The sequence below is a fragment of the Schistocerca serialis genome, chromosome 3 (genome assembly GCF_023864345.2).
Source record: "Schistocerca serialis cubense isolate TAMUIC-IGC-003099 chromosome 3, iqSchSeri2.2, whole genome shotgun sequence".
Classification (NCBI taxonomy): Eukaryota; Metazoa; Arthropoda; class Insecta; order Orthoptera; family Acrididae; genus Schistocerca; species Schistocerca serialis.
In genome coordinates this window covers 163,006,238-163,019,140 of record NC_064640.1, presented here as the reverse complement: position 1 = coordinate 163,019,140, position 12,903 = coordinate 163,006,238, and the positions used below count along the sequence as shown (strand labels likewise).

Genomic DNA, 12,903 nt, shown 5'->3' with positions numbered 1-12,903 from the left:
AATTTAATTCTGAATGTGAGAATTATAGTCGAAAATATGTAAAATAATTTTATAAGCAGAAAACCGAAACTTTAAAGTTCTTTATCTCGTAATATGGTTTCTGTCTATAATGCCCTTCATCCAGGCACCACCTCAATTGTCGAATTATGAAAGCTTATTTCACAATTATGTTTCGTGACAGCTATATTGACAATTGAGTCAGTGATGTTACATGTTTACAGGCAGTTTACTTCTCTGGTATTCTGTACGTTATATTTTTTTCTTATAATCTATATTATATTGCTTTATGAGTTATGTAATTTAATACTATTGTTGCTTATGGAATTGGTTATACCAGCTAGTATTGTGGTGTGTGAGGTTTCCAACAATTTACCGATGTTGTTTATGTAAATGCATGCTTTCCAGTGATTACTTTTAATTTCGTGGTAACATGATCTCTGACATATTTGTAGATTCTGTTCTTCTACCCAACTTTTATTTGGAAGGGTAATTACAATAAAATTTCTGTGTAATATTTATATTCCAAATCGATCTGTTCATTCAGAATTTCCTGATGGTAATTTTATGTGTATGAACATATTCCAGTTTCTTCAAGAATACTTATTACCGGTCCCTTTTATGCAATGCATAAAACGACACATAACGGACCGTGCTGATACATTACAAGTACTGTACGTTCTGTGGAGAAAGAAAAAAAAGTTAGAGCAATCAGAGCAACAGAGGGCATGAAATTGTGATGATAGATGCTGCGGTTGAAACTGAAAAAACGGTAAAGGGGAAAAATTTTACATCTCGTGGCCTTGACCATAGCATTTATACGCTAAATGACATTTGAATTAGAAATCACTGAGTCAATCACAATGTGACCGCACAAACCATTTTTTCTATGCCGAAGAGTATGTGAGTAGTTCTACATGCATTAATCCAAGCCAGCTCAATGATTCTAACATGCGGTCGTCTGCACCCTCTACAAACAGTGGTATCTTTATTCGTCAAAGAGTGCGACAGTCGCAGACATCGAAAACAGATTGTGTCTTGTCTCTTACATTAACTCTTTCCCGGAAGTCTAATCTTCTGATTACAACTTCCAGTGATTAATAGTCTTGTCTGTGAGCATCCACCCAAGCCTCGCAGATTTCTAAGTAAGAGGCACAGTGTGTTGCACTGTCTCTGAATTTCTTTCAGCTGCAAACAGCACTTACGGCCTTCTGCAAATGGGTGTACACTTAACATCCATATCAGCATATAATTAAACCTGCAATGAGTGTGTAATACATCAGTCAGTAGTTGCTTTTTAAGCAAAATGAAACGCTAATCGCAAGAGCAGAATATTTGTAAGAGAAATAATGTAGAATTTTAGGTTTAATGGCTGTTTTACCAGTAATGGAGCTTCCAACATACCTCTAGATGCGCGTTAGTACCGATGTTTTTCTTGCCACAGAACCCTTCAAGAGCCAATCAATGCGTTTAAAGAACAAAAAGTTGAAAAAAAGGCATGTACATAAGCAACTAAGCGGAACAGACGAAAACTTAACGTACTCCTTCTCTGTCTTAAGCTGACATGTCATTTCACTAGGTAGCGTCAGAGAGCTAAAAAGATGTATACCATTGCTATGTATTCGGCTTCCAACAGACACTGTTGTATATTTCGTTTATTTGCTGCTACGTTAACATTTAATCACTGTTTTGATGAGTTCACTGTAATTTAATTACTTGAAAATTACTACGTTGTTGGTTAAAAATGTTTGTGACACTGAGAAGAGTATTAAATATTCTCTCTTGACGACTTGTACTATCACCCTATGTGTCAGTGATGATCACGTTGTTGTTTTTCTTTGTATCAGTGAAGTAAATATAATGATGTGTATCTGCGTAACAGAGCACTCAATGTTTCGTAAATACAGTACATTTTACACTTTACGTAATTCCCACATTGTGTTGCTATCAGAATCAGCGGCTCAATGTATGTGTAAATTATTAATTAAGGTTTCCGTCAGATTTGCATATACTATTCTTATTAGTCACAAGTTTGGTACATTTTTGTTCATTCCCGACCCATTCCCAACATTTGTTATATTTGACAGTATATAATAGATGAGTTTTTACATCCGATCAATATAACAAATGTTATCGGACCACATTATGATTGTCTTGGTACGTATAAAATTGGATAGGCATATTTGGTCTTTATACATTAAAATTTGATGGGCGCCTTCAGTTATTTATTGTGTGTTCATATGCTCTGTCTCTTCATTAAAACTAAATACATAGATATTGTATTCATAGAGATCTCAGACATTGTCGTATTATTTTTAAAATCACTGACATGTTGTCAGCAAACTGCTGTACTGAATCATGATTACTTTTAAAAAGAGCAAAATTATTGTGTTTTTTAAATTCTAATTGTTCGTTCATCAATATGTCCAGCTCTTTTAACTTCCGCTTACATATTTCACATTCTTCGAGTACATCTAACTTCATTCTTTGAGGTGACACTGTTAAAGTTCTCATAGTATTGTCAATACTATCTGCAATACTTTGTATGTTTTGTGCTTCGCAAACGATGGCCAAAAGCAGCCTTATTGTTTGGCCTGATATGTTCTTTGTATCTAGTTGCAGATAGATAGTGCAGTATTCCAAGCAATTTGACCTATATGCAAACATCCACTTGCTCCACATTGTAATCTATACACATCTGATGCATAATACTTGGTTTCATTTTTCCGTTTTATGTCTTTGTTTAAAACTTAACTGACCTGCTGTCCGAAATGCTACTTTGTAGCCGGCCGCGGTGGTCTAGCGGTTCTAGGCGCGCAGTCCGGAACCGCGCGACTGCTACGGTCGCAGGTTCGAATCCTGCCTCGGGCATGGATGTGTGTGATGTCCTTAGGTTAGTTAGGTTTAAGTAGTTCTAAGTTCTAGGGGACTGATGACCACAGTAGTTAAGTCCCATAGTGCTCAGAGCCATTTGAACCATTTTGCTACTTTGTATTGCTTGGGGAAAGCATGTGCTAACTTTTCTGTAATACGGCCATAATATTTCAAAGTAACACATTTTTTCTTTGCGTAGGCTTTGTTCAGTTTCGTATTTTATTATTTATCAAGGCGCTGCTTCAGAACAACTCACTTTTGACACAGAAGATAGTTATATATAAATGCTGCTTAGACGATTGATTTACTGTAGTAAATGGAGGGAGGAGGATCTACACACCTTCCACATTATTTTTAACCAGCAGTACCACAGTATGAAATACATTTTAGACGTTGAGTCCAAAATGGAAATTAATTTCTTAGACTTAACAGTAACAATGGCAGAAAATAATCTGAAATTTTCTATTTATTGTAAAGAATCACATTCATATGCAATAACAATGGATGGCTCCAACCTCCAGCCACAACACAAAAGTCATGTTTTTTTGCTATGGTAGCTCGCATATTTAAGCTTCTGTTAAATAAAATAGAAATATCTTGCGAGTTATGCATTCTCAAACAAGTAGCAGTAGCCAATGGTTTTAACAGAAATTTCTCAAAAAATATAAAAGGGAGTAAATCCCACTTAAAGAAACAAACGTACTACATTGAAATATTATGACCATATTGCTGAAAAGTTAGTGCACGCTTACCTCGAGCAGTACAAAATAGCATTTCGAACAGCAGCTCAATTAAGATTTAAACTAAGAGATATAATTGTAAAATAAGAAAAAAGTGTTATGCATTTGGTGTATATAAATTTCAATGTGGAACATGTTATAATTTTTATATAAGCCAAGCTGGTAGGGATTTCTTACGAGATAATTTGTTAGATTTTCGATAAATCACTTAAACAATTCTTTTATCAAAATTACGTGGAATGAGTCAATTTACAGGATATGTATACATGATTAGTTATCATTAGTGGCTACCAGTTTTTAAATAGAAATTCGTCTCTGGAATAGAAGGAATTGTCCAGAAGAAGCGATTTCAAGTTAAATTTAAAACTTGCTTTGCTACCTGTCACACAGGTCATGTTATTGGGAAAATATCAAAAACTTTCGTTGCTGCATATTGAATTCATTTCTGAATCACTGACAGCTTTAATAATGAGTAAAAAAGGCCATTTCTCCTCTAATGTTGTAGGTATGGACATCACTGTTCTTCTGAAATTGTGGTGGATTATTTTTTACGAATTTCACTAGCAAATAGAATGTATATATCGTGACGGTGCAATTGAAACTCCTAGTTCCTTGAAGAGGTACCTACATGACGTCCATTAGTGAATATCACATATTATTTGAGAAGTTCAGTAACATGCTTCTGCGGGTTCAAGTTTTCATCAATATCTACACCCAGAACGTTAGATCATTCTACCCTATGTACAAACTTTTGATCACGTGCTACATCCACTGTTGGCATGTCTGTTTGTTGTACAGAACTGAATATAGTACTTTTTTATTTAGGGATAGTATTTTATGGGAACCCCTTTATTGGATAATATCATTTACCATTTCTTTCGTTGCTTTTTCTCTAATGGTATCTTTACAACACTAGCATCATCTGCAAAACGTACCAATTCTGATTGTTGAATATTAAGTGGAAGGTCATTCACATATATAATGAATAGGAGTGAAGCGAAAACTGGACCTGGTGGGGCTCCCTTTGTCTTTCCAATCACTAAAATTTTCTGTCCTTCCAACATTGTTTGAATTGTTCAGCACATTTTATTTTCTGTTAAGTATGATTCAAACCAGCTGTGCATAAATCCACCAGTTCCATAAAACTTGAGTTTATTTAGGGGTAGAACATTACCTATACAATTAAGCGCCTTGCAAATATCACAAAAATACCAATTAGCAATCTTTAATTCATTAAGGTTTGTAATATTTGATGACTGAATATTCAAATAACATTCTCAGTCGAGCAACCCTTCTGGAATCCAAGCTGTGAGATGTTAAGTAAATTCTTTCCTCTTAACTGTCACACTATTCATGAGTACATTACTTTTTCGAATATTCTGGAAAAAGATATCGGTAAGAAAGTTGGACGATAAATGTTTGAGTCTGGAATACAAAGAAAATATCAGCCCAAACAACAAGACTCTTTTTGACCATCGTTTGCGACATACTGCAGGTGGTATTCACAATATTATGAAAATTTTAAGTGTAGCACCTAAGGGAATGAAGTTAGACTTGCATACAGAATGATAAATATACAAACGGACGATAAAGGGCCAGACAAATTGATGAACGAACAAGCCGAATTTAAATAAAACAATAGTTTTGCTCTTTTTCATTCATGACTCAGCACAGCAGTTAGCTGATGACATAAGTAATTTACATAATAATACGACAATGAATGAGATCTTTAACAGCCAATATCTAGACTTTAGTTTTGACATTAAGATCTCTGAAGAGCACTAAAATTTTCTGTCCTTCCAACGTTGTTTGAATTGTTCAGCACATTTTGTTTTCTGTTAAGTATGATTCAAACCAGCTGTGCATAAAGCCACCAGTTCCATAAAACTTGAGTTTATTTAAGGGTAGAACATTATCTATACAATTAAGCGCCTTGGAAAACCCAACAAACAGCCGACAGAGTCCGTCAGATTTTAATGTATGAACTACTGAAGTGGCCTATCAAATTTTATATGTACCAAGACAATCATAATACAGTCAAATAACATTTGTTATATTGATAAGATGTTAAACCAAATCTGTTGCGTACAGTCTAACATTACAAACGCAGGTATGTCAAAAGATTTATCACACTACTGTAATCTACGCACACAAAATGTTCAAAATTTTGTATTTCATGTTTTGTTAGTAACATTGTCTCTTAAGGTAGGTAATGGCTCGAGAATGAACAAAAATATTCGAAACTAGACATTAATAAAAATATTATATGTAACTTTGGCAAACACCTTAATTGATAAATTACAAATATTTTACACTTTGTAGTGTTTACGGAACAAAGAAAAGTCACTAACGATAAATTTACGCATTCCTACACTGTGGTGAAGTTACCAAAACGATGCAGTAGATTATATGGACAAACATCACACTTTTTATATTGTAACGTAATTGAAATTGTGAACGGGTATTGCTTTGCAAAAGAGAAATTAATGTCAGACATACAGGGGGTCAGGAACGGTGCAAAAAGTTTCTAATGGCGTTGCAGAAAAGGTTGTGCTGAGTAATAATTGTTAAAGAAAGAAATCGTTACGTTGCGCCGTTTCCGAATTATTTAGCATTGAGCTTAGCCAATGAGGTTGCTGCGCGCGCAAACTCAAGCACTTGTGTGCGCTACAAATCAATAAAGCACAGACGTCTGCGGGTCCGTGAGTTATCACTTGTTGAAATGCTCATTACAGTCAAACTGTACCTGCTTTGGAAGTGCTAAATTTAAGCCTGGTGAGCAAAATAAGCATTTATTTTCGGTGAAGAAATGGAATGAACACGTCTAGTTACTCCGCCTCTGGCAAGCTGCTTGAATTTGCGCGTGCAGCGACCTGATTCGATAACTTCAATGCTAAATAACCCCGAAATAACACGAAGTATCGAAATTTTTGCTTAACAATTACTTCTCAGTGCAACCTCCCATGCTACACCCTTAGAAAGTTTGAAACGTTTCTGACTACCCTGTATAACAGAAATGTTGTGTGGAAGATAAATTGCGAGCTTGAGAAAACAATCTAATTTCTACTTTTAGTAGTCCAACAATCTTGCGAGAACGTATAAAGGCTGGTTTCCATGGACTTAAAGTGCGAACTAGTTCCGGAACCCAAGTATGTGCTTTAAATGGCCGCACGGACATGGCATCATTTCTTGCAAGGAAGAAGCAAAGTGTGATGTATGTCGAAAAGCTGCTCATGAAGTGATAACTTACCGTTCAGCGTCAGCGCCAACATATACGCAAAGTGATCTGGATGCCATGCAGTCTGAAGATGATAAAGTACAGCTTCCATCGATGAGAAAGAAATCGGAAAAAAAGTCACCGACCGGATTTATCATATCGAAGCGTAATCACCAGTATCCACAACATTATTCGCCACTACGACCGTAAAATTAGTGAGTACAAAAACTTCTTCAGCGCATTCTGTAACAGTGGAAGCTTGATCCAACGCATGTAAGTGCTCCTGCAAAGATACACGTGTGTCGGCTCTCTCTCAGAACGCCAACAAATGGAAAATATCACAACTGGCATTCTGTCTCAGCGGGCAAATAAAGAAAAAATAAAAAGTAGTCCTCAAACCGACAAGCCTTTAGTTTCAACATAGAAAGAGTGACATAGAAGTAAAAACAACAGATTTAAAAAAAAACGGATCAAAACCATCCGCTTTCTTCGAATTGGTTCTCTCTGACGAATCAGAGGATGAGCCTCTGGAGTTTGCAGTCAGCCACTCATCGTAATCAGCATGTGAATGAATTGAGTGTCCTTGTGCAGGAAATTCCCTTGTTTCTACGTCTGTAAGCCCCTCCGCTAAGAAAGTATGTCTTCTACAGGAAAAGAAAGACTTACAAGAGAAGCAGCTCGTTTTGTTAATGACTCATGAAACTCCTCTCCTCTCTCTCTCACCAGCAAGTTAGAAGCAATTACTGAAGTGGTGCAAGTGTCTAGAAGGCTTACTATATGTTCCCTATATCCCTGTATCTACCACCGCAGGTGTTCCAGACATATTGGCTTTCTAGAGAGGTTTCCTAAGACAGCTTTCTAAAATTGCCTTCCAAAGTGGCTACCCCGTCCGTGAGCCTGTGTGACGTCAATTCATATAACACAGCTCTCAGGGCCTCTAGTTGCCAGAAGGCGTGTGTCTCTTGAACATGAGGTAGAGCAGTCACTTTTCCTGCTGTGGGGCATCTCTGACAATCCCTTGATGTGCCTTGCCTAAGCACCCATTACACAATCTTCAACTTAACAGCCTATTCCGCGATGGAGTGCCCCACTACAAATAAGGGCAGTAGGGTGTGTCTGCGTAGATTTGAAAGCCAGCCGACTACGGAAAATCTCGCAGACTTTCAGATGGGGCGAAAGTGAAATGTGCAGAATTATTAAGGAAAACCAAAAGAAGCCACCTGAAAAATTCCTATACACTAAACTTCTCACGAAACAATGGCCAGAAAATGTCTGAGCATTTCGCTCGAACCATCACCATCGCCGTCCAAGATCTTCTACCACTACTAAGCAGTTGCTCAGAGCACAAGTGAGACACCAATTCCGGCAGTAACGAAGTTTACAGCTGCCCTTTCTCAATGTAGAAGACAGATCCGCATTTTCTGCTGCCTTGACACCACAAGTCGCGACAGAACCCGTTACAGTATATTGCTAAGGAAATACTCCTCAAATTTTTTTATCTTATTTCCGAAAACTGGAAGATTCACTGACTCTGAAAGAATTTTACTCTAATTCTCCTCAACAGTGCACTGAAAAGTAGTCGTATTGGATGGTCAACCGCCAGTTAGTCTGGATCTCAGAATCCAAGCTCCCCTAAGATGACTGCAATGAGTCTTCAGGCGACATCATTCCACAATCGATTACCTGACGCTGCTGGACACGGCTGTACAGTAGGCTTTCCTACGTGGGCATCATCTAATGTGTGTTTTCTTCGACCATAAGAAGGCCTTCGACTCTGCTTGAAGGCATGATACTCAACAGTTGCACACACAGGGCTTTGGGGGCGTCCTCCGATTTCTTTACAGTCCTTTTCGCCCCTGCGTTATTTGAAGTGTCGGCTCGGTGACCTACTTCCAAACCTCTTTATACAAAACAACGATAATCTTCGAGACGGTGTTTTAAGCTATAGGCTGTACTGCGTTCTTTACTTCACATTATTGGACGAATTGAATGAAAGAGGTTAATACTAAAAAGAATTTAAATGTCAACTTTTCGTTCCTCTTCCAGCCTTGCAACGAGAACACGGTAGCTGCAGATGACAGGAGGCTGAAGGAAAGGGCATTAACATTTGGTTTTATGTTTTCTACAGAAAAAAATGGAGTTCTTTTGAACCGGTGCAGTCATGTCTCATATCTTTCAGGATTTATGATAAGAGACACCATTTTAAATTTTTTAGATTCGTTGGATTCTCTTGGGCCCTTTTTTTTATCAGAAAGTAACGTGGACCTGAAAATGCAGTCATCCAACGCTCTAAATATTTGAAAAGGCAATGCGCGTAGGTTGTAGATCGAGATTGTATGCTACAGTTTTACCGAACTTTTGTATGGCCTTGGCTTGGTCGAGAATGCACAAAGTACAGCACAGTACCTGACTGTATCGACAGTAGCCCACCATGAGAGAATCAGGCGGGCATAGAGGCGTTTAGGCCCAGCCCGAACCCAGCCTCTGTGCCGAGGACATCGAGCCGGTACTTCACATCTGCAGTAATATCTCCAGATGCCTGCATACCACACCTTCCCTCGCCCACCTATGGAGCCACTTTTCAGTAATCGTCTGCAAGCAATAAGAACTTTTGTGCAAAGAACTTGGAAATATTTGTAAGGAACATCGAAGTTTTAGCTCATACGTCAGAATAAACAACCAACTCTTATTCTTAAGAGATCCAGAAGAGAATTCGATTAGATGAATTTTGGGAGTGAAAGCACTACAGAAGCTCGCTTTAGATATTTTAAATAATATTTCTGTTGGGCACCACTATTTTAACATCCATACGAGTCGAAACAGGGCACGACCCTCTTATCTTACATATACACTCCTGGAAATGGAAAAAAGAACACATTGACACCGGTGTGTCAGACCCACCATACTTGCTCCGGACACTGCGAGAGGGCTGTACAAGCAATGATCACACGCACGGTACAGAGGACACACCAGGAACCGCGGTGTTGGCCGTCGAATGGCGCTAGCTGCGCAGCATTTGTGCACCGCCACCGTCAGTGTCAGCCAGTTTGCCGTGGCATACGGAGCTCCATCGCAGTCTTTAACACTGGTAGCATGCCGCGACAGCGTGGACGTGAACCGTATGTGCAGTTGACGGACTTTGAGCGAGGGCGTATAGTGGGCATGCGGGACGCCGGGTGGACGTACCGCCGAATTGCTCAACACGTGGGGTGTGAGGTCTCCACAGTACATCGATGTTGTCGCCAGTGGTCGGCGGAAGGTGCACGTGCCCGTCGACCTAGGACCGGACCGCAGCGACGCACGGATGCACGCCAAGACCGTAGGGTCCTACGCAGTGCCGTAGGGGACCGCACCGCCACTTCCCAGCAAATTAGGGACACTGTTGCTCCTGGGGTATCGGCGAGGACCATTCGCAACCGTCTCCATGAAGCTGGGCTACGGTCCCGCACACCGTTAGGCCGTCTTCCGCTCACGCCCCAACATCGTGCAGCCCGCCTCCAGTGGTGTCGCGACAGGCGTGAATGGAGGGACGAATGGTGACGTGTCGTCTTCAGCGATGAGAGTCGCTTCTGCCTTGGTGCGAATGATGGTCGTATGCGTGTTTGGCGCCGTGCAGGTGAGCGCCACAATCAGGACTGCATACGACCGAGGCACACAGGGCCAACACCAGGCATCATGGTGTGGGGAGCGATCTCCTACACTGGCCGTACACCACTGGTGATCGTCGAGGGGACACTGAATAGTGCACGGTACATCCAAACCGTCATCGAACCCATCGTTCTACCATTCCTAGACCGGCAAGGGAACTTGCTGTTCCAACAGGACAATGCACGTCCGCATGAATCCCGTGCCACCCAACGTGCTCTAGAAGGTGTAAGTCAACTACCCTGGCCAGCAAGATCTCCGGATCTGTCCCCCATTGAGCATGTTTGGGACTGGATGAAGCGTCGTCTCACGCGGTCTGCACGTCCATCACGAACGCTGGTCCAACTGAGGCGCCAGGTGGAAATGGCATGGGAAGCCGTTCCACAGGACTACATCCAGCATCTCTACGATCGTCTCCATGGGAGAATAGCAGCCTGCATTGCTGCGAAAGGTGGATATACACTGTACTAGTGCCGACATTGTGCATGCTCTGTTGCCTGTGTCTATGTGCCTGTGGTTCTGTCAGTGTGATCATGTGATGTATCTGACCCCAGGAATGTGTCAATAAAGTTTCCCCTTCCTGGGACAATGAATTCACGGTGTTCTTATTTCAATTTCCAGGAGTGTATTTCCCTGCATTGCTTTTCAGGATCCACCTAGCAGTTACTTTGATAGCTACAATGCGATCTTGCCCTCGATTCTGAGGGGGCCTTGGAGGAGAAGAGATGTGACCGAGAGAAGAACCTTCTCTTCTGCTCAAATTCTCTTAGAGTTCATCAGGCCCTACCACAACTGTATTCAGGAGAAAAAATGGTCGAGAATATACAGCCTGCTATAACAACAGAAGGTGGATTGGTACCAGGACACATTGAATAAGGGGCAAACGAACAAGTTGATGTATCAGCGACAGGAGCCTATAGGGGTGTCTTAGTTGGATAATATGTCATTCTGCTGGAGGTATTCATGCCACAATTGAGACAGAAAATCGTGCACCAATGGGACGAAGCATAGCTGGAGGTGAGAAAAGACGCTGGCTCCCTCTTTGCAATCAGAGATAAGACAGGAAATCAGAATATCCAGCCGGGGTGCAGCAAATCATATCTTAACAGAATGCGATATATTTTCCGACGAGAGAACAGCAATAACATCTGCCGAGTATCTCGATCTACTTTAGCTGACGACCAGGCGAGTGTAGTACTCATTTGTCCATCTTCTGGACTCCAGCCTGATCTTTTAGACTGGATATTTTTGGTGTGTTGCTTAGCGTCTGATCCACTCTTTTTTAATTTGTGATCAACCAGCCGCGTAATTTTTGTCGAGTATTTTAGTCCATGTTTTCTTTGAACGTTAACATGCGTGGCCGCCACGGAAGGCTCGTTTCACACTAGGACACTGGTGACGGTCACCAGCGACTGTAGCCGACAGAGATACATTCGTTTGAACTGGAGCATTCACACCGGGACACCACAGCCTCACCGAGCCACTGTGACTCACCCTCGCCACATGTGACGGACAAGGTCACTGTTCACAGCAGTCACCGCCGGACATGCATTAGTTTGAATTGGATCGTTCACACTGGGACACAGATCACAGACACAGCGCTGCAGATTTGCCAACAGACAGGCAGTCATTTCTGAGACGGTGCAGCGAAACATTCATTATATATTATACTGTACACATTGTAGCCATGAGTTTAGATTTCATTAACACCGAAGATGTTATAAGTGAAGTAGAAAGTGGTCCCGCTATTTGGGACGTCAAAAGCGATGACTATAGAGACAAAGTGGTGGCTAGGAGGGTAGTAACCTTCAAGCACATTTGCATCCCTCGCCCCCTTTTCTTCTGCGTCTTAAGGCGTTCCGCCTTATGGTCCAAAAAATAGAGCTAAAATTATTTACGCAAATGTCGCTACTACAATAATGAATTTCATTTATTTATTATAATATGACTGAGGTACAAGTTCCTGACACACTATAATTTTAATTGTAAGTTCCAATCAGTTCAGTGAATACAATAATATGACTTCTTACAGTTAACATAGTAACAATTGCACAATGCATATCACAAATATAATGCCAGATGAACAATGAGGCCTAACCACGTTAACGTTCACGTAATATTTCTAGCAATTACATTTTTTGCAGCTGCCAAGCCACTTCACCTTCAGGGCGAACGAAGTAGTTTGGAAAGTCGTCTCTGACACTGTTCGCCATATTTCCTCCACGGACTAAACGAGGTGACATGTCCTGCAATCCCTGAATAGTTAACGTATCCTCAAACGAGATAAAGAGTATAAAACAATTCTTTCTCCAGCCGATCTGGTAGCAGTCGATGTACGTGTAATAAAAGTTTTGTCTTCATTCTCCTCCTCATCCTCCTCTTCCTACTGCTTAGAGGTACCAACAAAGTTCATCCTCGCTCGAGTCCATT

General features: G+C 40.5%; 1 protein-coding gene across 3 annotated transcripts in view; it reads right to left on the bottom strand.

The window, feature by feature from the left end:
- LOC126471556 (glutamate [NMDA] receptor subunit 1) overlaps positions 1 to 12,903 on the bottom strand; it is a 524,350-nt gene that overhangs the window by 475,125 nt on the left and 36,322 nt on the right. The window contains exon 2 of one of the 3 annotated variants that reach the window (XM_050099783.1): positions 1,402 to 1,445. The exons of the other annotated variants lie outside the window; for them this stretch is intronic. The gene's annotated coding sequence lies outside the window, so the exon portion shown is untranslated. The remainder of the gene's footprint in view (positions 1 to 1,401; positions 1,446 to 12,903) is intronic. 3 annotated transcript variants of the gene reach the window in all.